This window comes from Cyanistes caeruleus, chromosome 1 (genome assembly GCF_971803275.1).
Source record: "Cyanistes caeruleus chromosome 1, bCyaCae1.hap1.1, whole genome shotgun sequence".
In the NCBI taxonomy this organism is placed as follows: Eukaryota; Metazoa; Chordata; class Aves; order Passeriformes; family Paridae; genus Cyanistes; species Cyanistes caeruleus.
The window spans coordinates 17,645,534-17,669,472 of record NC_141701.1 but is presented as its reverse complement, the minus strand read 5'-3'; positions in this window follow the sequence as shown (position 1 = coordinate 17,669,472).

Genomic DNA, 23,939 nt, shown 5'->3' with positions numbered 1-23,939 from the left:
TGTGTAGCTCATCATATTAGACAGACTGTGGTCTAATGGTTGGAAGCATATTTTGAAACAACTAAACTAAAAGAAACAACTAAAAGTTTGTTTTAGAATGTATGCATTTTTTTGCTTTATGAAGTTCATGTAAGACCAACTGGAACATTTAAAGATTTCATATTCTCTTGCCTATGAAAGAAAGTAGAATTTATTACCACTGAGTTGGAAAATGAGCCTATGACATATGGCTTACACAGCTAATGTAAAATGGAATGAGGAATTAAACTGATTTGTGACTTGATTATTACAAATCTATAGCTAAACATAGAAAACAGATACAATAGTGCTGAGCTTCCTGCTAAAGTTATGACAAGGTATAACAGCCTGCCGTGGGTAGCCAAATGCAGTCATGAAAAAAAACACATTCTCAGCAGTAAGATTAGAATTATTAACTATTTATATACAGTAGTATTTATGTTAAACTCTAAAATACAATTTTTTTGTTGTTATTTATTATTTCAAAAGTCATTCTAATAAAAATTGTGTTTTCACAATGAGACTGGAGGCTGAAGGCAGTCTCTCCTGGATGGGGAATTTATGTAGCTGTGAATATGCCCTTTCATCGTAGACCACTAACAGAATGTTTTTTTTCATAATATCTGTAATATTATCACAATAGTTTCAGTTCTTGCTGCCTGCTGATTTAGTAATAAAACATATTCTGTAGCATTTCACTGTCAGGCACTGGGAAAATATTATGAAAATTTTCAGATGTATTCTTTTATTTTCTTGTTTGCTTTCTTGTTTTCCTCATTTATTAGGTAGCAGAGAGAGATGGTGATAAGGATTTAGAAAGAGTGACCTTTTAACTCTGTGTTGGTGAGGAAACTTTTATAATGAATGCCAGTGTGTTTACCTATAGGCTGGACACCACATACAGAAATAGAAAGTTTTCCCTGAGATTTACTATGTGTTTGAGAGGGTGTTACATCCATTCCAGAAAGTAATGGTAGGAAATTTTGATGTTTGTTTTCTGAAATGAAACCTTTGCTTTTTTGCCAAGATAATGCTGTTTACTTTTCAGCATTTGAACATTAATGCTTTCTCCATTTTATTGTTTATATTGTTGAGGTGTTTAAAAAATAAAACACTTGAACATGCAGATCTTTTTCTCAGAGGTGTCTCCACTGCAGTTATAAATAAAATAAAATTGTCTGGATGTCATGTTAGAAGATCCTGCCCAGAAGTAAAACACATAATTCTTCTTCAGCTGTACAGGAATAAGTGTCAAGTATACTTTCAAAGATTAATGTTTTTACATTCAGGATCTCAGATATCAAATCAGTTGTTTCCCAATACCGTTGTCTTTGTACTTACACTTACTTACACTGTGAAGAGTAAAAATATAAAAATTGCTTGTACTTGCACATTTTCAGTTTGATAACATCTACCCCCCAGCTATATTGTATTTATGCCATGATTCAAAACACTTGTCTTAAAACCTGTAAATACTTAATCACTTTTCCAATCATTATTTTTAATGCATTGGCAGACTTGTCATTATTTCTTTAAGGATTTATTCCTTAAGTCACATGTACTGCTGTCAACTTCATCAATGTGAAAACTATAATAAAAAAATACAAAACAAACCCACCATGGTTTTTGCTCTGCTGTTAATTTATGGATTTTTACTGGTCAGCCCCATATAGACAGATCATTATTTTTGTGGAATAATACAGTCTGGCAGTTAATCATTAAATGAAAGATATCCTTCCAATTGAATCAATGTCATGAATAAATGTCTTAATAATGTAGATGATAAAGTACTACTTAATCAAACCCATCTCCTACAGCCATTCCTCATAAGATGTTTCCTAGACCATTCAGGAGCCTTTCCCCTCTTTGCTGGATAGGCTCCAGTATCTCCATGTCCCTTTTAACTTGAGGGGCCCAGAACTGAACACAGCACTCCAGGTGTGGTCTCAGCAGTGCTGAGTACAGAGGGCAATCACATCCCTGCTCCTGCTGGCTGCACTATTCCTCAGAGAGGCCAAGATGCCATTGGCTTTCTTGGTCACCTGAGCACGCTGCTGGCTGCTCCTGAGCCAGCTGTCAAACAGCACCCTCAAGTCCCTTTCTGCCAAAAAGCTCTCAAACCACTCTTCCCCAGCTGGTAGAGCTTCATGGGGCCGCTGTAACCCAAGTGCAGGACCTGGCACTTGGCCTTAGTGAACCTCCTGCAGCTGTCCTCAGCCCACTGATTCTGTCCAGCCCTCTCTGTAGAGCCTTCCTACCCTCGAGGAACTACCCTCACCACTCACATTAAATAGTTTTATTACAATATCTACCTCTATACAGTATAAGGAATTTTAAGCAAAATGCACTGCAAATAATTTAGATTACTATTTTCTAATTCTCCATTTGGCTTTTTATGTTTTTTATGTTTTCATCATAAGAGGCACTACTAAGAAGGAAACATCTGTGCATAGAGTGGCTAGCACTATGAACTGTTAAGAAAAAAGGAACGTCGTGAAGAATTATTTTATTATCCCTTACAAACTTTTTTATAAGAAGTATTAATTCAAAAGCATATTCATTATTCATAACTGACAACAAACATTTTTATGTTAATTCATTCCAGTCTATAGATTGTTACATTTCATTTCAAGAGGGGTCATATTCTCATGTCACAAAGCAATATGGTGAACCATCACCTTTTTTAAGTATGTGCATTATTGTTGTAGCTTTGGGTCACAAAAATTATCTTGGGATTATCAGGCTATTTATTTACCAGCAGGCAAAGTACACTGTAGAGTGAGAATTGTTTCTACTCCCTGCTCTCATCACCATGTAATTTATTAATAAGAAAAAATAAAAGTAACTTTAAGATGTTTACACTATGTCTTCTGTCAAGGATCTTCAAAAAAATATTTTCAAAAGTGTTTGTAAAACTTTCAGACAACATTCTTACAAAAAAAGAAGCTGAGAAATCTTTTTGGAAACTAATAACAATGGTTATAAATAATGTCAAAATAAATTTTTTCATTTGAAATTCCAGCACACACGTGAAGATTGCTTTTGTAGGAGCCATTAAGTTTTGACAGTCATTTATCACATCAACATTCCTCCAAATGATAGGAGGAATTGTTCTCTGTTCTTTGTATCTTCACAATGCTTGTAAAGACCTGCAAGAATTTATGCTGCTAGAACACAACCTTTGCAGGAAGGTTAACTAATATGGTGTTGATCAAAACTTGTAAAGCAATGTAGTCAAGGACAAAGCTGAATATACAATGCTACCAGCTAGCAGTTATCCACAAGTAAAAATGTTAAAGTGTGGGATGTATAGCTTACTGATTTTTATAGTTACAGAAACCCAGAAGAATTCAACACAAAACTCCATATAAAAATTAATTAATATCTGTGCTTTGGATATAATTTTGTAAAAAATAATTCTCTCAGCTCAGGAAGACTTATTCTCTAAAACTGTACAGAATTGCATTATTGCTAGTACACTCTGACAGTGCACAAACAGATGAAAATAATGAGTTAACCAGATGTTTTACTTCATTATTATTTTCCTTCTTTTTCCCTAGCTAAAATGGCACTGAAATAAAGAAAATAAAATTGAAATCCCAATTTATCCTTCATGTAAAAACACACAATGAAGAAAGGACTGAATGAAGACTGCAATATTCCAACCTGAGCACCAGTATGTGTGTTGCCCACTAGTACAGTGTATGACATGAATCCTGAAATTCAACTTTCTGCATAATGTAGGCAGAACACCTTAGAGTAAACTGTATTTGGTGCTTAGAAGTCCATTTAATTTAAGACATGTTTTCTGTCAAACAGTTACAGCCATTGAAAAGGACAGTTCTAACAGCTACTTTACTAGGAGTCTCACTTTGACTGAGACATATTTAAATTATTTCACAATTTGTATTATGAATAAAGGTGTATTCTTAATAAGGTATTCTTATAAAGATGGCTGACCAACCAACTACAATTTGTAAAATTTTAAAACCACAAAAATTTTAGGAAAACTGTGTGGTAAGTGCAGTGTATGGCTTTCATACATGTCAAGGAATTGTTCTGATTGATAACAAAAAAAAAGAAAATTCTCCTTTAAAAAAATTTTACCCACAAAAAGTCTCCCCAAAAAATTTTTACCTTGAAAAAAGAGAATTATTTTTTAATATTTTGAAGTATTTGGGAGTTGTCTTTCTTTTCTGTACTAAAATATATTGAAAGTAAAACTACTTTTTTTGAGAAAATCTTCATACACACATGCATGTGTATAAATAAACCTATGTATATACAGAAAGAAAAAAAAAAGAGAGAGAGAAAGAAAATTATGTTTTCCTTTAGAATTAAACCAATTTCTGAAATTCTAGTATATCCTCACAGGTAGGGTCTGTACACTGTGGTGATCACACAGCTCTGGAGTAAACTGGAACAATGTTGTGGGGATGAGGGCTAAAGCCATGAGATATGGCATGAGATGTGTGGTGAAGGGAGTACTGTGGGCATCCTCAGGGGCTGACAGGTTATCTGGCTGAAAGCCAGATGTCCCATATCGCTGCAGTCAGCCAGGTGAGAGTGTAACATGTTACTGTTCCATTCCAACCTTCTTTCTTCAAGATCCACAGCCATTGTAATCTCTCTTTGTACCTCTTCATATTCTTCACTATCTGTCCTTACTACCAGTTATGATGGCAGCAACAGGATATTTGACAACACTCTTATCTCCACTTCTAAAAGTATAAATTTGGCATTTGAAATCCTTCATGGCAGCGGATGAGAATGCAATCACGTTGCAGACAAGTCTATGGGCTTGGTCCTCTCTCCTCCCCTAAGCAGCAACACCTCCTTTGTAAAGTTGTGTACAGTGTAAAGCACCTCTGACTATGTCAGAGCATACCATTACACATAGCACTAAACACTTATATTTTGTAGATGTAGTTTTTTATATGGCAATCCAAGAATTAATCTACAGAATCTATAGACTATAGAATCTATAAAACGTTAATACAATAAAGTGCATTATTCATGAGTCTGGGATCATGAAAGTACTTAACCTGACCATACTTAGAGTGCCAAATTGATTCTCACCAGAAATTAAGTCTAGACACATCTAACCCCTCTGCTCTCTGAGGACCAAGCCAGAACACAAGTGAAAACATTTGTTTTCTGCCAAATGTCTGCAACAGGTGTACAGGCCAAAAACTGAAGTGACTTGAGAGTCTGAACATTGCAGACAGATCTGGTGACAAAAATCTTTGTGTGGTGGGGCTGAGGTCACACTCTCTAGTGGCAGTGTCTAAATAAGCTCTGCCTGCTATGGCGAGGTGAGGAGTCAGCTGAGTAAGTTGTTAATACTCTGTGAGCTGGGGACACATACAGCAGGGAAGAAGTTAAGGTCTTTTTGGCATCTAAGTAATATATCCCCATCTGTCTTCTGACAGTTTTAATAACTGTTCTTTTGCATACTCCAAAATCAATCTCTTACACTTCAGCTTCCGTGGGATGCCTAGGGACTTTCAATTGTCATCTACAATTTCTGAACAAAGAATTGGCACCAGATGTTAATAAATTTAAAAGTGTCTATAACTACGACAATGACAGAAATAGAACACCCCTAAGTTCAAAACAGCTAAAAAACATGATGAAATGACACTTTTTTCATAAGAAAACTTATAAAAGCTAATTCATCAAAATAATTGAAAACAGCTTGAAAAACATTCCAGCAGATACAGGTAGGTCACAGAACTCTAAGGACCTGAATGAAGGTTTTCTCAGCTTTGCCTGAGCAAAAAATGAAATTCAGCCCTTCCAGGACATTTAAAATGACTTCTAGTAGAATGTGCTTTAGAAAACAACAAGTATCTTTTGAATTTGCAGCTAAAATTACTTCAGAATACTTGGGGGCTTTCAGCATTTTCATTATCTCATGAAGTTAATGTCTATTACTCATTCTGCAGGCTATTTTAATCTTTTTTTCTGGTCATTGAGTAGACTTTTCATCGGGGCCCGGAGTAATGTCCTATAAGGTCTTCAGAAGTGCATTGTCACTGCTGGATTTTGGGTTCAATTAAGAGCTTTATCTTTGCTCAGTGAAGTGACATTCAGCAGACTTCTGAGACCTTTTAGTGAAACTGTTTCTTATGCATGTTTTCAGCGCTCTCTAGAATGTAATCCACTCATTTATCTACTCACATTTATCTACTATTCTCTCTTTGCACAGTTTCTATGCACTGCTTTAACAAGGGTACTGATGATGATATCTTGGCCATCGTCTGCCACCAAAATAGTTAAAGTGACTTCCATGCATTCTGTTCAAAATTGCCTTCTAATTTAAATCACTTGTAGAATAGGGTAGCCAATAAAGTCCCATGACTATTACTTCTAACACAGTTTAGCCTATAAAAAAGAAACTATCCTTGCTGCTTGAGCTCATGAGTATTAATGATACAGCTCACTGGTAGTGATTTTGTCATTTGTCCTGTATTGTCAGCATTAATTATGCACCTTTTCTCTCTTTGTCTTGTATTTTACTTGCAGTATTTTAACTGCCACTCTGTTAAAACAGGCATATTCTGTAGGAATAAATTAATTTTTCACATTTATTGCTTCCATGGTGACATCCTCCTGTTTGAGATGGGTTAGGACTTTTAGTGTTTCATACCATCATAGGGTGGCTGCAAACCACCACACCCCTTTTCCTGCCCTGTGGTGGGGCCTAGAGGCAGCTGAGTGCCATTTGCCTGAGTGATACCCAGGTATAAGTAGCGCCCATGGGAGATGTCACTCACTGATAGGCTGCTGCTACCAGATCTGCTGTGATTCTCCCCTGGCTCCTGGATCCCTGAGAAGGCGTGTTTCAAAAGCAGGCACAACAGCTCACAGATAACCTGTGATTGCTGGCTGGAGACTCCTCATGTAGGGCATGAAAGATGTGCAGGAATAAATTTACCCATCCTCCAAAATGCCATTCATTGTCATCTTTCTCAGATGAGATCACAAACCCTTGTGAGAAAGATGCAATCCATGAGGGCTTAGGTATCTGGCATAGACACTAATAAGTGTTAGCTGAACTATGCTTGCTAACTGTGGGCATGTTAGCTGTCACACAAATCTGCAACAAAATTAACTACTTATAATGATTCATATGCAAGTCAGTACATTCCACCTAATTTTTGTTCAGAGCCAACCCTTAGATGCACACAGCAGCTCAGCTGGCCTAAGATTACTCAAGTTTGTGCAAGAGTCCTCAAATTACAAAATGGGGAAAAAAAAAAAAAAAGATAATTGGTCTCAAAAAAACCCCATGGTGTTCAGGAGTATATCAGCAAGTTCCTACAAAGCCCCATGAGCTTAAAAAGGGTTCTGAGAAGATTGAGGCTTCTGTCCTAGAGCAGGTTTTTGGAATGGAAAAATGAACCATTCATTATAGTTCATTTTTTTTAAGCAAAATCGTTTGTTTGGAAGTGTTGCATACGTGGCCAGAAGATTAGGGTCTCTAAGTCTCCTATGCTTATTTGAAGGGATATATGACTAAATTTTGTTTGCTTAAGTCTTTCACATGGCTTCCTTCTAAGAGTAAGGTCTAGTCTAACAAATGGCCTTTTATTGATTTATCCTGGAACTGCATCCTTGTTTTCAGCTGAATCCAATATGATAAAGCCGAGGTTTAGCTCATAGAATGAAACTGCACAGGAATCCATTTAATTCACTAAGGTCACAAGCTCACCATATGTGGCAGCACAGTGGATGATTTTTTTCAAAGCTAATTGGGCTTAGAGCTAGGCTAGTGATTATACAGCCTCTTAATCATGAGTAAAGAAGCATTTCAAGCTGGGAATCATGCCTTTACACCTACTCTTGCATACTGTTTTTCCTGCCAGGGCTGCTACTCATCTCCTAGACTGGTATGGTGCCCTCTTGCAAATTAATTGAGGACTTGCTGAATTACAGAGATGCCGGTCAATTATGTGTTTACACAAAAAAACAAACAAAAAACCCCACAACAACAACAACAACAATTCTGCATTTTAGTACAGGTGCTGATTCATTCTAAAGGGCTATTCTGTGAGTGTATCAACAAAGCAGACACTGAGACTTTTTTTGAGTTTCAAACCTTGATTCTTCTTTTAAAAGTGCCACTTTGAACACCTTAAGAAACACCAAATTTAAGGGACATATGTATTTGCAACCAAGTTATATTTTGCTTTTGGTTTTGAGTTTACAATAAAATGCCAATGAAAAGACTCTTAACATTCACTGCTATTTGTAAAAAAAGTTTTTGTCATTAAGATGACAATTGGAATTTAACATGATTTGAACAGGTGAGGGTCTACCACCCCAAGAATTTACTTTGTTAAAAAGAAGTGATATACAGACATTTTTGTGCAAGTGGCCTCTAAATTTTTAATTCAGCATGAAATTAGATTTGAGAAATTTGTGGATTTTAATAAAACATTTTAAAGAGCTAATCATTAGCCCATTTTGAAGTACTTCATAACAGGAATGGTAAAACATATTATGATCTAATTTTTAGAACATTTTAATTTTATAAGTGTCACAAAAGATAGGATCTACTGGGATATAACATAAGTGACAATTTCTTTAGTTTCCAGATTAAATATTTACTTTATCTCTGATATATAGATGATGTACATCACATGGGAAGAAATGGGCTCCAGATGATCTCTGTTCTCTTACACTGTAGCAGCTGAGCAAAAATTTTGGTGGTTTTGCAAGAAATCAGTCTTGGAGAAAAGGTATAGAAAATGTTTTTGGAATTTTAATAGGAAAATTTATTCGTTTTAAGTAAGTAATCTTTATGAAGTTCTTTAATATTTGAAAACAAACTAAAAAGTCTGTGGAAGTAATTCTACTGTTCATGCTTCCTGTCATGAAGATGCTTCTTATTGTTGAAAGGGCTCCTGTTTTCTTGTAAGGTGAACCAAGTTATTTGCTGAGCTTTTTCAGCAAGCCTTCAGCTGAGAGGCAGTGTAAGACAACCTGACACCAATTCTGCATTCCTCAGTGTACAATTTCTTGCTTAGAGAACTAAAATTGTCCCAGAGGTTCCCAATGATGGTGTTATGGTTAATGAAAAATAGAATATTTCTGCTCAGTCTAATGCTTCTAGAACAGCAAATCTTCAATACAAGGGCCAGATTCTTGCCCAATTTTTTCCCCACATATTTTTGTTCAGTAAAATATTTTAGTAACCAAATGCCAAAGATTCAGATAAATGATGCCCAAACCCAAAATTATAATCCCTCCTTATCTGTTAAATAATTTCTATGTCTTTTTTGAAGTTAAAAATAATTCAGAGTCTTCAGAGTTGTGATTTTGCATACACTTAAAACTACCATCACAGCTTTCATACGACCATCATATCATTTCATGAAAATCATCATGTAAGAACAAGTGATTGATGCTTAATTGGGTCTGAACTCTGTCTCAGGTCTAAAAGGAAAATATAGCATTAAATCATATAAGAGCTTGATTTTGGAGATCAGCCTAGAAAAAGAGGTGCTAGCAAAATCAGATCTTTCACATGAGACACTGAGGTGTCCTTGCTGTGGTTAACCTTTATTTAGGAATATGCTGGTTGAGATGCTTACTCAGACACAGGTGATGTAGCTCTGGCCAACAAAAAAGAGGTTGTTTTCAATCTCTTTGCAAGGTTATGCCTTAAACAAGATGGATAATAGCCTATTTATATCTAGTTATTTCTTATCCTTATTTCTTTCCTTATATAACTTATATCTAGTTATTTTTTCCTTCTTCCTATAATACCTAGTTATTTCTTTCATCCAGCTCCTTCAGCCATTCCTAACAAGGCCTGTGCTCCAGACCATTCACCATCTTTCCTTGACGTGTTCAAGCACCTCAAAGTCTTTGTTGTAGTGTGTGGCCCAAAACCAAACACAGTATTCAAGGTGCAGCCTCACCAGCACTGAATACAGGGGGACAATCACTGCTGTAGCCCTGTTCATCACATTTCCTTGTACACACCTTTGCTGAGTCCCAAGGTTTTACATTATGTAGTTCCTTAGAATTCTAAGGAATTGCTTGTCTGCCCACTAAGGTTTGTCTGAAATAATAGACAAACAGAAGAGAAGTGTCTTCATTTACCCAGGTGTCTGATCAATACCTCCTGGGAAGGATGTGAACATCATATGCTGAATTTTTGTGAAAAGGGATATGATTTAGACAAATTTCAGTGCCTCCTGAGGTTCTAGATTTATCCTTCTGCAGTAAGTAAATAATTTAAACTGAGACTGCTGCATCTCTATTCCTTCCCCTTCATTACCCGTGCTGTATCTCCCCTTCCTGACCAGTCGGTGAGACAGGAGCAAGATGGAGATCTTCAGCTGGAGACAAAAGCAGTTGTGATCATTGATTCCAAATTAGATAAACTGCTCTCAAGCCACATGTTTGATACTCCAGTGCTTTCTTTTGTCTTTCCAAGCCACCTCATTGCAATGATCAAGCTCCAAGGCTCAAATAAGAGAATATTTTCTGATTTACATTAGAAGAATATGAAGAAAAGAAAACCCAGTGTGAAATGTGGTATGGTTCAAATAATATCACACTAATAAATATTCCTCAGCTGGAAAAAAACCAGACTGGAAGTTAAATTTCTCCTCTTTATATTGTTTAATTTCTTAAACATGTAATTGTTATAACTGGTAACTAGGAACAGGTGCCATTCAAGGAACTCGATACCTGTAGAAATTGGTTTTATTCTCTGTGTTTTCAACAAGCAGCAATTAGAATTGTTTTACTTACTACTTCTCTTGAAGGGAAGACATGAAGTCCAGTTTTGGAGTTTTTTTCATTTCTTAAGCCTATTAGGAAATCAAACAATTTTAGAATTTTGCCTATTAAATATATCTGTATCTCCACATGAATCCTGTTTTGTAGGTTGTCATAGGGCTGAAAGCTTTCAGGGGCATAAAGCTTTTGTTACTGAAAAGAAATGCAGGTATGACCATTTCTTTAGGAGCAGAAATGCTAATCCATGTGAAATTAGGAAACCTAAAATAATTTCAGTCCTCTGGTTATAGATCTGCTACCTTTAGTCTTCACTTAGCCATTTTGCTTCTCTGCCTGCAGCAAGGAACTGTGAAAAGTTTGAGATCTCTGAACTGATCCAGTTTAGGGATTTTAGATTGTCAGTTTTTATGTTTGGTGTCTTGTGAACTGTGCTAAGGTGAGCTGCCCTCCTTGGCTTCGACTTGTGTGAGAACTTTGCAAGTAAAAATCTTATGATAATTAGAAATTTTATTCCATTGGCATTTCAAAAATAGAACATATCCTACTTTTCTTATTCTTTTGCAACTTCTCTTCTGAGGAAGTTCTTTCCTAATGTATTCTACAATAAAATGTCTTTATAAAACAGGCAGAAATAAGTTCAACCAGTGACATGCTCAGTTAGCATTTCCAAATCTGGTGATAGTTGTGGAGCCAAGGTACGCTCTAATTTATGAGAAACAGAAACAAAGAAATTATGTTTAGTGTAGTAAAACAATTGCAACAACCTCAAATTAAAGTTTAATAAACAGAACATAAAAGTTTGTACTTTATAATTTCTGTCATAATTAGTCATAGTTTTACCTAAATGGTACTTTTTTGATTACTTGTGCTGTCAGCAGTCACATTCATGGATATCTTCTACTAGAATGGATGAAAGAAGAAATTATTAATATATATTGAGGAAAGGGCCTAGGGTACAGAAGTACCACAGACAGATTTGCTGAAGTTACTGATGAAATATGTTTCTGCTGCCATTTCTGATCACATTTATTTTTTAGGGTTTCTTTGTCTGTGTGAAATGCAGAATCTCTTAATCTAGAGTTAAGTATGAGAGAAGTCACTTAATGATCCATGGCAGCATCTTGCATTGAACATGAGGATTTATATGGTCAGGAACTGCTTCAGCTACCCAGCTTGTATTCCTGAAGCCCAGTTCAATGCATATCTTTTTTTCTGTGGGTAGGTGCAATTCTGTGGACTTTATCAATTGAGAGATATTAACTCTTATAGATATTCTATGGTAATTTTCTCAATAATTTCCTCTTAATAACTGCTCTCTTCTGTGTTGGAGACAAATGAGGGTGACCTAGAACTGCAACTGCAATTGCATCTCTCCTTTGGCCATTGGCTGACTACACCACAAGCGAGAAAAGTACCACTGCTACACTGAAATACAAAGTTATTCTAAAATAACAATATCAAACGTTTTGCACAGGCATCCAACCATTCAGGAAAACAATTATCTGTTTTAATTAAAATAATTAAGACATACCAACCTTAATTTCTTACAGAACGCACACCAACTATCATGACACTTGTGAGTAATGTTCTCTTATCACATGAAAGTCATAGAAATAAGGGCATAAATGACTACTGAGGTAATTTGTTTTCCACTATTGTGATTAAGCATTTTGACTTCCATCTCATATCACCTTAAAACAGCTGGTTTCTGGAAGCTTCTTAAACATTTTTTTTTAACTCTTAACCAACTTCATAGTTGAAAATAAGTCACAATTGCCATAAATGTCTAAGAACTTGATATGCTTCTCTTAACAAAATCCACATTAATACACATGTGAAGTTTCTGTGTGATGCAGCCCAGATAAAGATATGAGAACACTACAAGCAATGAATAGTTCACTAAAGCAGTTATCTTCCCATAAGAAAACAAATATTTTGGAATAAGGGAAGATATTTATAAAAGTAATCATTATATATGTTTTACATGACTGAACAATATATTAAAAATCATGTTTTTATATATAATCAAGACCAGAAACTATTCAAAGAAGCAAATGAAAATTATTGTAAAGAATCAAAACAAAACCCATAAAAGTTATAGTACAATGTCAATCTTAGGAGAGAAAATGAATGGGATGGGTTTTTATAGTAATTTCAAGACTCCTATAATTCTATTGAAATAAGCAAATTAATATAATTAATATGCAAATTAATAGACTCTTAACTAATGGATGTCTACTATGTTAGCAACTGGCTAGGAACAAGTAAAAAACCCTGTATTTTACAAGCAAAAGAAAAGTTTCAGGAATGGAAATGGAAAACAATTGAGCATGTGTCAAGCTACTGACTATGTAATTTCTTTTATGTCTGCAAGAGGAATTATTTCTCTTACTTCTTAAAAATGATGTGTGGTGGGCATAGAGAGAGATTTATCATAACATCCAGAAACTCCTTTTATACAAAGTTCATTTAATGCCTTTCCAGTATTTTAAGGGGTCCAATATTGAGTGTGGTAGTGTTAATATCTCCATGATACAGATTAAAATTGAACCAAGTAAAAATTAAATGCCTTGCTCTTAACCCCTGACATCATTCATTACTGTGACTGATTCATTACTGTGAATACAGCTTTGTCCTCGGGATCAAATCCAGTACAGTATGAAGTAATACCCATTTCTTTACCCATTTGTCTCTGCTGTGGATGATCGATTTCCTAATGGTTGTTCACAGCACAGACCAGAACGCTGTAAGTCAGCCTAACATGTAGAGCTTTAACCACAGTTCACAGACATCTATTAAATTCAGGAGGTTTTTTGGTTGGATACTGCTCTGTATAGAAGAGCTGTTAAATAGGTAGTGCCAAGTTTTGTCTGTCTTTGGCCTAAGAATTAGTGCATAAGCTTGGGAGTTGTAAACATTTCCAGGATCTTTAAAAAGCTAGATTATGAAGCTCACCAGGTATCCAAAAAATCCTATTATTGATGAATAGTTAATATAACACAATAAAATACTTATACATCCCAAACTTCCAAATGCTGAGAGGATAAATATATGTGACTTGCACACTTTGTGATGCCATCAGGCCATATTATATAATGAAGTCCAATAAGAGTCTCAGAATATGTATCAAAGGAAGGCATAAGAAATGCAGTTTTTATACCTCATTCACTATAATATAATACTCTAGCACCTACCATATAAGAATAGGTAATAAAAAGCTAATAAGGAATGTGGATATTTCCTCTTTGTTTTACCAGTCTATTTGGGAATCACAAGTAAAATCTTCTGGGTTTTAATACATGCCCATTGCATAGGAAAGAGAAGACTTTGACCTTCTTTCAGTGGATCCATTCTTGCCATTAGAAGACTCACTGCACAGTTCACTTGCTCATTGTCTATCTGCTGTTTGTTCCATCTACTTTTTTCTTTTTGCTTCTGTTCCAGAAACCAGGATTTGTTTAGGCACCGTGCAGTTCAAACAGAAGAGTATGAAATGACCAAAGTGTTATTCACATTTATTTTTTTTCTCATGCACACTGCACTCTTGCACAAAGATTATATGTAGAAGAAACGGATTTTATTTGGCAATATTTTCTTTAACAACAAAAAGAAATCTCCTTTGAAATATTTGAGACATGTTCTGCAAAGAGAATTTTGGGTGGCTTTTCGGTTTCAATAATAATAAATATTATACAAAAAGCTGATCTGCCCTTGTGGCCAAGAAGGCCAGTGGTGTCCTGGGGTGCGTTGGGAAGGACATTGCCAGCAGGTCAGCAGAGGTGATTCTGCCCCTCTACTCAACCCTGGTGAGGCACATCTGGAGTGCTGTGTCCAGTTCTGGGCTCCTCAGTACAAGAGAGACCTGGAGATCCTGGAGACGGTCCAGAGGAGGGTGACAACAATGATTAAGGGACTGGAGCATCTGTCTTACAAGGACAGGCTAAGGGAACTGAGCCTGTTCAGCCTCAAGGAGAATTGAAAGGGATCTTTATCACTGCATAGAAGTATCTGAAGGGAAAGTGTCAAGAGGATGGATCCAGGCTCTTCTTGGTGGTGCCAAGCAATAGGACAAGAGGCAAAGGACAGAAACTTATGCACAGGAAGTTACACCTGAAGATGAGGAAGAATTTCTTTACTGTGCAGTGACCATGAAGTAGAACATAGTGTCCAGAGAGCTTGCAGTCTCCCTCACTGGTGATATTCAAGAGCCATCTTGATGCAACCCTGTGCTCTGGGATGACCGTTCCATGTGGTCCCTGCCAACCTTACTCATTCTGTGATCCTGTAATGGATATTTCCATTTGTAAATAAATGATCATTTGTTTGGAGGTTTTTCTCAATGTCTTAACTCACTGAGTTGGAAGCAGAATGATCAACCAACTTTTAATTATCTTCTTTCAAGCATATTTACTTTCTAAGGTATCAAGGAGGTTTTTGTTTTTTTCTTATAGGTAGTATTTTTTCCTCACCAATATAAAGTTAATATAAATCCTTTCTCTGCTTGCATTAATAAACATTTGCAGGTTAGGTCTTCAATGTATAAACTTCATGATGTAATACATATTTTAATTATCCTTTTATATACCTTTTAGGGGTCAGATCTAGGGAGAGAACCCAGTGGGATTGCATGTTGAAAAAGAAAAAAAAAAATCTGTAATTGCTATTCAACATATCATTCATGGGTCAGTGGTAAAAAAAGATGCCTAAGGAACCTATTCTGCATATCCTCATGTTTATTGGTTGAAATGTTATGCTAGTTTTAAACTAAACCTTTTCAATTAATCTTTTTAAATAATGTAGTTGTAATATTTACACATGGGACATCTGGGCATTCTGCAGATCTTAAGGCCATATATCTGTGACCATTTGTCAAAAAATTTAAATGAACTTGTCTAAACACATATTGTTTATGTTAATAGGCTTGTAAATCTTGATTGGGTCCATGATATCTACTAGAGACAGTCTAGCAATTTGCATTCTCTGCAGCAGATATTTGATGCTGCAGTTTCCCCCAGCAGATTAGTATTGCTGTACTTACTAGATCTCTGTTTTTTTGCCTAGGCCAGCACTGAGCAAGTAAATATATCATGATTACAAGTTTAAATTGTATTCAATGGATCACCATATGCTTATATTTCTAGTGTAGTGTAGTAATGAATATTATTAGACTACACTACTGTGGTTTTGAAGAGAGATGATAGAATTTTACCTAATCATTCTTGCACAAAAAAACCCAAAAAAATATAATGAACTATAAAGGGAATTTATACAGACATGAATAATCAATTTTCTCATCTCAATCAAGAATTTAGTTGCAGGCTAAAGAGTTCCCACTAACCCTAATCTTATCTATACATTCTTAGAGAATTTTCAATGTCTTCGGACTTGACAGCATTCACATCAGGTTCCTGTGGCCTGATCCATTGCAAACATGGATCTCATCACTATCTACATCTACCTGAGCAGGAGTCGTGAGGTGGGGCTGTCTCATATCCCAAGATGAGATCAACAAGACAGAACAAGAGGAAATGGCCTCAGGTTACACCATTGCAGATTTAGAAGGGATGTTAGGAGAAATTTCCTTACTGAAAGAGTTATTAAAGCCTGGAACAGGCTGCCTGGGGAAGTTACCATCTCTGGAGGTGCTTGGAAGATGTGTAGGTGTGGAACTTGCAGTTTAGTGGTGGACTTGGGACTGCTGGGTTAACAGCTGGACTCAATGAATTTAGGGGTCTTTTCTAGCCTAAATATTTCTATGATTCTGTGATGAGAAAGGGAGTGTCTATAAGAAAATTATGCAGGTAACTAATTTCTGCAGACAGAATTGTTAGTGTGCAGCTTTGTGTTTATTATATAGACTACAGTCACATGATGCATTTAGCTCAGTAGAATACAAAAACCAATTCCATCAGGTTTTAGAAACTGAGATTAACCTGAAATAAAAATTTGTAATAGACCTGGTGTTAGCAAAAATTATTGATTCAGAGTGGATCCTGTGACTTCTGTTTTTTCTTCCTAATAAAGATTTCTTGTGAGTGAAATAAAATACAGATAATTGAACTGAAACATTACAGAAATATTTTTCTACTTCCATGTGGGCTGATGATGTGATGAGTTCCCTATAAATTGTTAGTCCTGCATAAAACAAACAAGCAAAGATGATACTATGGATAGAGAAAGGTGTTATTTAAGTATAATTTTTAGATGGGGTAGAAAGTTCCTTGTGAACAGTTGTTAGACAAGCTGAAGACAGTTGTAAGGAAAAAAATATCCTTACTTATGAAAAATATATTATATACTCTTGAAGACCGTTATTTTAAATGTTGTGTCATATGGCTGTCACTTGATGATTGAAAACTGTTAAAGCTGAATATTTATTTATGTATATTTACATATATCAGGTACAGAAATAAAGATGTGTTGTTGGGAGTGTTTAAAGACTGACAAATCAAGACAGTTTTAATTTTTAAAATTAAATTTTGCTAATTTAGTTCAATAACATCACAAATTATGCTAATTCTTAATTATTTCTTGTTATAAATCATCACTATTACACCTAAAAAAATGGAAGAGTATTTTCATTCCTCCAGTGCCTGTATCTGATGAATGAATGTGAATTGGCTGAAGATTGATTTAAATGGAATTTGAATATATATTGCCAGTCTCTTTGACACCAGCTTTGGTGAAAATGTTTCTTTTTAATAATGCTAGCATTATGAAATAATTTCAAGTGAATCACTGCTCTGTGTGCAGACTATATTGTTAATGAAAATGACTTTTCTTTCTCTAAAAAATGCGTTAGAAATTCTTGCATTAAATTTCAGCCTTCTTGCTTTGACCCATATCTTCCTTACTTAGATATTTTAAAGATTGGAAGCAACACTTATATTTTGTCTAATTAATTCCACCTCCACCATGTTCATCTATGAACAAATATGTTAGCTTTCTCAGCAATTTCAGTAGTTACTGAGATGACAGTTGTTGAACACTGTGTAGCCTTGTAATCCCTAAGATGCAAGAAGTGGACCTTTTATTATTATCTGGCAATTAAGTTTGACAGATTTAAATGATCTTGAGGTTCTTCAAATGTCAGTTTCTTGTTGTTCCTCCTTTGTGATCAGAATGAAGGCATTTAGAACAAATGGGTATCACCCCAGACCGTGTTAAAACAAAAATTCATTCTTTGACTTCAGACAAATTATTAACTGCTAAAAACCAGTTCTATGTGATTCTTTCTTTAATTAATGTGGGGCTTTTTGTAGGGTGAAGTTGGGTTATGAAAAGGATTCTTTTGAGATTAAATTATACATAGAAGATTAGGGTTTGCTATTAAGAGAAAATGGCCAATCAGCTAATTTGGAGGGTCTGTTGCACTAATGGTCTATATGTCTTTTTTTCTTTTTGTGTAAGAAAAATTCTCAGAGGAATGGAATAATTTTCAAATATTTGCTGTAGGTCCCACTGTTTAATCTGTGTAGTAGAATTAGATTTTACTAGAATAACTTAACAGCCATAATTTTATTACAGATGTCAGAATTCTAAACCTGTAAATAAAGTACCAACATAAACTATTGCTGATAATTTATTGATGATGATCAGCAATTTTTTACAGCATTATGACTATTTGAACATTTGAACTTTCACTATTCTTTTTTTTTTATTTTTTTTTACTATTTATGGTTCCACAATGGCAAAGCTATTGCTATCTAATTATACTGTATCTAAATTTTTGATATTTCGTTTTACCTACCAGAACAATTGATAGTTTAATTTTAATATTGAAATATATTAATATGCAATAAAGTTGCATACCAAGTATGAATAATTATCTCATATAAATTATCTATATAACAGTTATCTGATATATTTCAGGGTGTAAAAGATAGCATATTTTAAAATGAATTCCCATTTATGGAACTTCTGTGTTAAGAAAGCCATGTGTCCTTAACTTCCTCAGCTAATCATAAATCCAGAAAACATGGCCAGCTGTCACAGTCAGATAGAAACTGCAATGGTTGGGTAAAACAATTCCAGTTAACAATGCATTAGTATCTAATTGGAGAGGAATCTAACTCATTAGCTGAAAATCTTGGCAGAAATTATCTTGGATGTACATTAATATTGCATGAAGATTGAGGTCTTGAGAGGTTCAATACTGGCATTGAATTGCTTTGTGCTGTCACTTCTATCACTTTGTTCTTTCACTTGCATGAAGTGACCTGATATAAATCTATACCTCTCCATACCTGTCTATACACTTTGAACTTTTGCTAAATTGTTGCTTTCTGAGGTATTAGAAGGGAACCTTTGAGTTGTAAGTTAAATAATAAGAGAAGTTATAATGTTGTTTGCTAAAATATGGATTACAGTGGTGGAAAGCACCTGTGGCTTTCTTAATTTTTATTGATTCTGGAAATGGGTGGTTGACACATCTTGTTCATCGTGTATTGCCTGGTTCTGCAAATTCCCCCTCAGCCTTCATTCTAGAGTAATTTCTGGTCCTCAGCAGTAAACCTAAAAAATTTGAGGTCCATGTTTTCCTAAGGCACAGAAACAGGAGACAAAATCCTGAAATGTATTTAAAATAGAAAGAAAAAAGAAAAAAGAAAGAAACTGTACTTTATTTTTTCTTTAGTTTTTGTAGTGGACATCAGTGTTGGTGACTGATTCAGACAATTCTATTAATTTTTTTTTTCCTTGAGAATATTTTAATGAAACTAATCAAAGGAGAGTGCTGATTATTTATTAATTTTGAGCATTTTTACTTATCTTCTGCCAAGACAAATTATTTAGAAGATGCAAGACATAAAATGTCATCATTTAATAACATGAAGTTCTCTTGCTTCAAAAGTTTCCTTCTGTACTGTCTCCTCCTCTGACAAAAGGATCCCTCAAGCAATGTTTGAGGTATAAACATTTTCTATGGGTCAAGTTTTAGAATGCCTTCTGGTTGAAAAACAAATTTAAACCAGCATTTAAAAAGAAAATTAGAGGAAGTCTTTAAAATTTTATATTTGTCTACAGGGCATTCTGCCAGCAATACTGAAACCATGTAAGTATGAAGAATGTTTAGAAGCTTATGGGATAAAGAAGCTTTTCAGTTACAAGATAAATTATTTATCAGAATATTGGCAAGTTAAAGATATTCTTCCCCAAGTTATATATATATTTAATTTAGAAAATATCTCTTCCAAAGGTCTATGTTCATCATCCAAAAATAAGTAATTTGGATTTTTGGCGGATTTCTTATCTCCCTGAATAAACCAAACCGAGTATGTAGACTCTTCTCTCTTCATCCTCATCTGTCCTTGGAACACTCATGGGGTTTTTTCTCAGCTCAAATTAAGCCTCAGGGAAGCTATGACACATAAATAGACAAGCTGTATCACCCCATAGTGCTTTTAGGGTTTGGGAGTAATTTTCTCACCTCACAGTTAGTAACTAGTGAAAGTGGATAACACCACTCTTAAATTTTATTTTTTAATTAAAAATTACAAAACCTCAAAAGATTATGCATTTCTAAAAAACTTTACTTAGAGATATGCAAATATTGGAGTACATAGATTCATAATTCTTTAATTCTTTCAGAGAATACATTATAGGTTTTCAAAATAAACCCTTTTGTGAGATTATGTAGCCTTGGCGGATGTATGAAAAGAAATGCAAACTAGATTTCTGGATCATTCACATCACAAATTTGCAGAGCCAAAAGTCTCCATTGGCCTGTCAACTTTATTTATGTCTTACAGTCTTAGTCCCAGAAAAGCAGCTTTAGTTTGCTAACAATATCATTGTTACAAGAATATCTGACAGTTTCAAATCCATGTGTGTGAATAATACATTACTAGGTATATCATGCCTTTAGGTACTCAGCATAATTTTTAAGTTATAAGCCTAATATTTCTTAGTGGGACCCATGAAACTGTTTGGGAGCAACATCTGTCTTACATTGACAAGTTTCAGCAATGAGTAATTCTTGCAACTGGATGCCATTCACTCTTGGTAACTGGAATTCCTAAGGAACAAATAATTCTTTTTACCTGTTTTTTGTTTGGTTTTTTTTTTTTTCTATTTTTTCATGGAAAGTTGAAGCACAAAAAATTTGTCTTACCCTAAATGAAATGACAGCTGATCAAAAAGATACATTGGTTTTGTACATGGTAAGAGAAAATGCATGAGAGTACAAAGCTGAATAAAGGTTTTATCAGCATAAGCGGAGAATGGCTGCATCAGTCACAAGTGACAAACCCCGTAGTCAGCCTTACAGGTCATCCCATGCATCTATCAATAAACCTGCAAGAGGAACCTTACCCAGGCAGTTTTTAACTACTGCATGTGTTGCATGTTTTCTCAGATAGCTTCAGAACAGTGGAATGAGTGATTGTAACACAGGTGAATACGGGAAAAAACTCCTGAAAAACTTTGATTTTTAACATATATTTGAATTAGAGTTGTAAACTAATAGAAATTTGGGAATTCTAATTTTACCTCTCCCTGCAATTGAAATAATCTTCTCCAGACACTTTAAAATTTTACTGCAATTAGAAGAATGCCTAATATTATCTTTCTTCCTTGACATGAACTCAACCATGAATTTTGATGAGCTATGTTTATAGAAACTTCTACTGACTGAGAACTAAGAATGAATGATAACAGAAAAAGAGTATTTACTTGAGGCTAGAGAAGATAAAAGAGCTGTCAGCTGCATAAGCAGATGACTGACCAAAGTAGCTCCAGATCTGCTACTACAAACCGCTGAAGGATCTTGTCTTGCTGGGAAAGAAACCTTTTCTGTCTAGGCAGCTGGAACCTATGATTCAAAGAAACAGGGCAGTAATTGCTGCAGTTTGATAAGAAAAACCTTAAGTATTTAAGATGCTTCATCTAATTAAGAAAAAAATGTAAAAGAAGTCTGAAAATATTATTGTTCAGGAAACTAATGGTGCAACAGTTTTCAAGTGCCAATAGAAGTCTCTCTTTAGGGGTCTGGAATGAATGTGCTTTTCTCAGGTGACAGATGTAATAAAACACAAGATGAAAGTGAAAAAAATCCCATTACTAAAGGGAATAGATTCTTTAAAAAGGTACTTCAAAGCTATTATTTTTTAGTTTGTATACTGTCACTTTATCTCTTGATTTTGGGGTGATATAAGTGGATGAAACCCTTCCATTCCAAATCTTTCAAGCCAAGCTGTTTTCATATCCTGACATAAGCTATTGAACTATTCACAGGTCATGAAACAGGGTGACATGGCTGATAACACTCAACAAGACCAGCTGTAATTCAAAAGCTCACACTAAATAAAAGAGAAAAAAATATTCTCTTCTTGAACCCTATATTAAAATGTTGTTTGTAGAATTAGTTTAATTCTTCTTAAGAATCCACACAGTACAAATCACATAAATTACCATATATAAACTTTCCCTATCCAGATTTACTAATTGGTTCTGAATTTAATTAATTTAGATTTAAACATCAGGCTGAAAGGGCAAACAGCCTTTTCTGTGTGGATTTCTCAGATGCAATGGGGTGAACTTGGCTGGCTGACAGGTGTCCTCCAACCTGCTCCCTCAGCCTTCCTCCTCAACAGAACACAGGGAGAAAATAAGATGAAAAACTCCTTGGTCAGGATAAGGACAGGGAGGTCGCTCACCAGTTACCGTCGTGCACAAAACAGACTCGACTTGGGAAATTAACTGAGTTTATTGGCAATTAAAATGAGAGTACAATAGCAAAAAATCCCCAAACTAAAACCTGCTTCCCTCCATCTCTCCCTTCTTTTCAGGCTCAATTTCACTCCTTATTCTTTTGTGTCTTCCCAAGCATTGCACAGGGATGGGAAATGGGAGTCATGGTCACTTCATGATCTGTTGTCTCTGCTGTTCCTGCTTTTATCCTGCTCCAGCATGGGGTCCCACCCACAGGAGACAGTGCTTCACACAATGTTAAAATATATATTTTGTTCCCTCACAGTTTTTCTACTGTTTCACAGCTATTGCACTGTGGTTTTTACAGGTTACCACAAAGGTGCCACCAGCTTCACTGATTGACTCAGTGGGTACATTCTGGGCTTGGCTGAAACTGGCTCTGTCCATGCAGGGGCAGGTCATGGTGCCTCCTCACAGAGGCCACCCCTGAATCCCTACTGCTATAAAACCCTTCCATGCAAACCAAATACAGAAAATATTTTAAGTCTAAGCTACGTCCCATATAGATTGTACTTGAATTGTACAATGTACAATGAAATGAAATGAAATGAAATGAAACAATGTAATAACATATATAACAATGTACAATGTAATTCAAATTTTCTTATTGAACTGGAAATATATATATATATTTATTATGCAGACATACTTCACTGGTAGCTATTTCTTTCAGAATTCCCTAAGTAATTCTTAAGCAAAAAAAAAAGTTCTTTTTTTTAAAAAAATTCTTCTATCCTGCCTTATGGAGAATTTTGCCTTGGAAAGTCACTTGTGAGCTCAAGAATCAGAGAAAAGACCAACAATGGTGACACCTCGTTTTTTTCTGTACACTGCTTTTTAAAGGTGAAGAATCGGATGAAACTGTTTTAAACTGCTGGAGAAAATTGCATGCTCACACAATGTCATTCACACAGGATACACTAACCACTCCAACAGCTGCTGGATAAACAGTGTAACAGCTGTAAAGACTCTAGGGAGCTTCTGAAGAATACTGAGGGGCTCTTTGTTCATACACCCAGTCTGTGGGAGAGGACGTGCTGTGCCTGCTGCTCGTGAATAAGGAACTGGTGTAAGAGTACTGATCTTACTGGAGGCAGCCTTAACTGTAGCACTATGAGACAGGATGGTTTAGGATCCAAAGATAAATGAGTAAAAAGAAAAAAAAAAAAAACAGCAGAATTAAGCCTTCTAGAGACCTCTGGAGAGCAGATTTTGGCTTGTTAAAGTTTTGCTTGTTGAGATGTCATGAAAGTCTGGCCTGAAGAGAAAAATAAGCCATGAAGAACTGGTCGATTTTCAAGGTTTACATCCTCAAAGCACAGGATGATTCATGCTGTTGTGCCAGCATTGTTGGGCAGGGAGTCTCTGACTGAGCTCTAAGGCAGGAAGAAAGTGTAAGGGCTGTGGAGATAAGGACTGGCCATCTGGGAGGACCATAGAGATGATGCTCA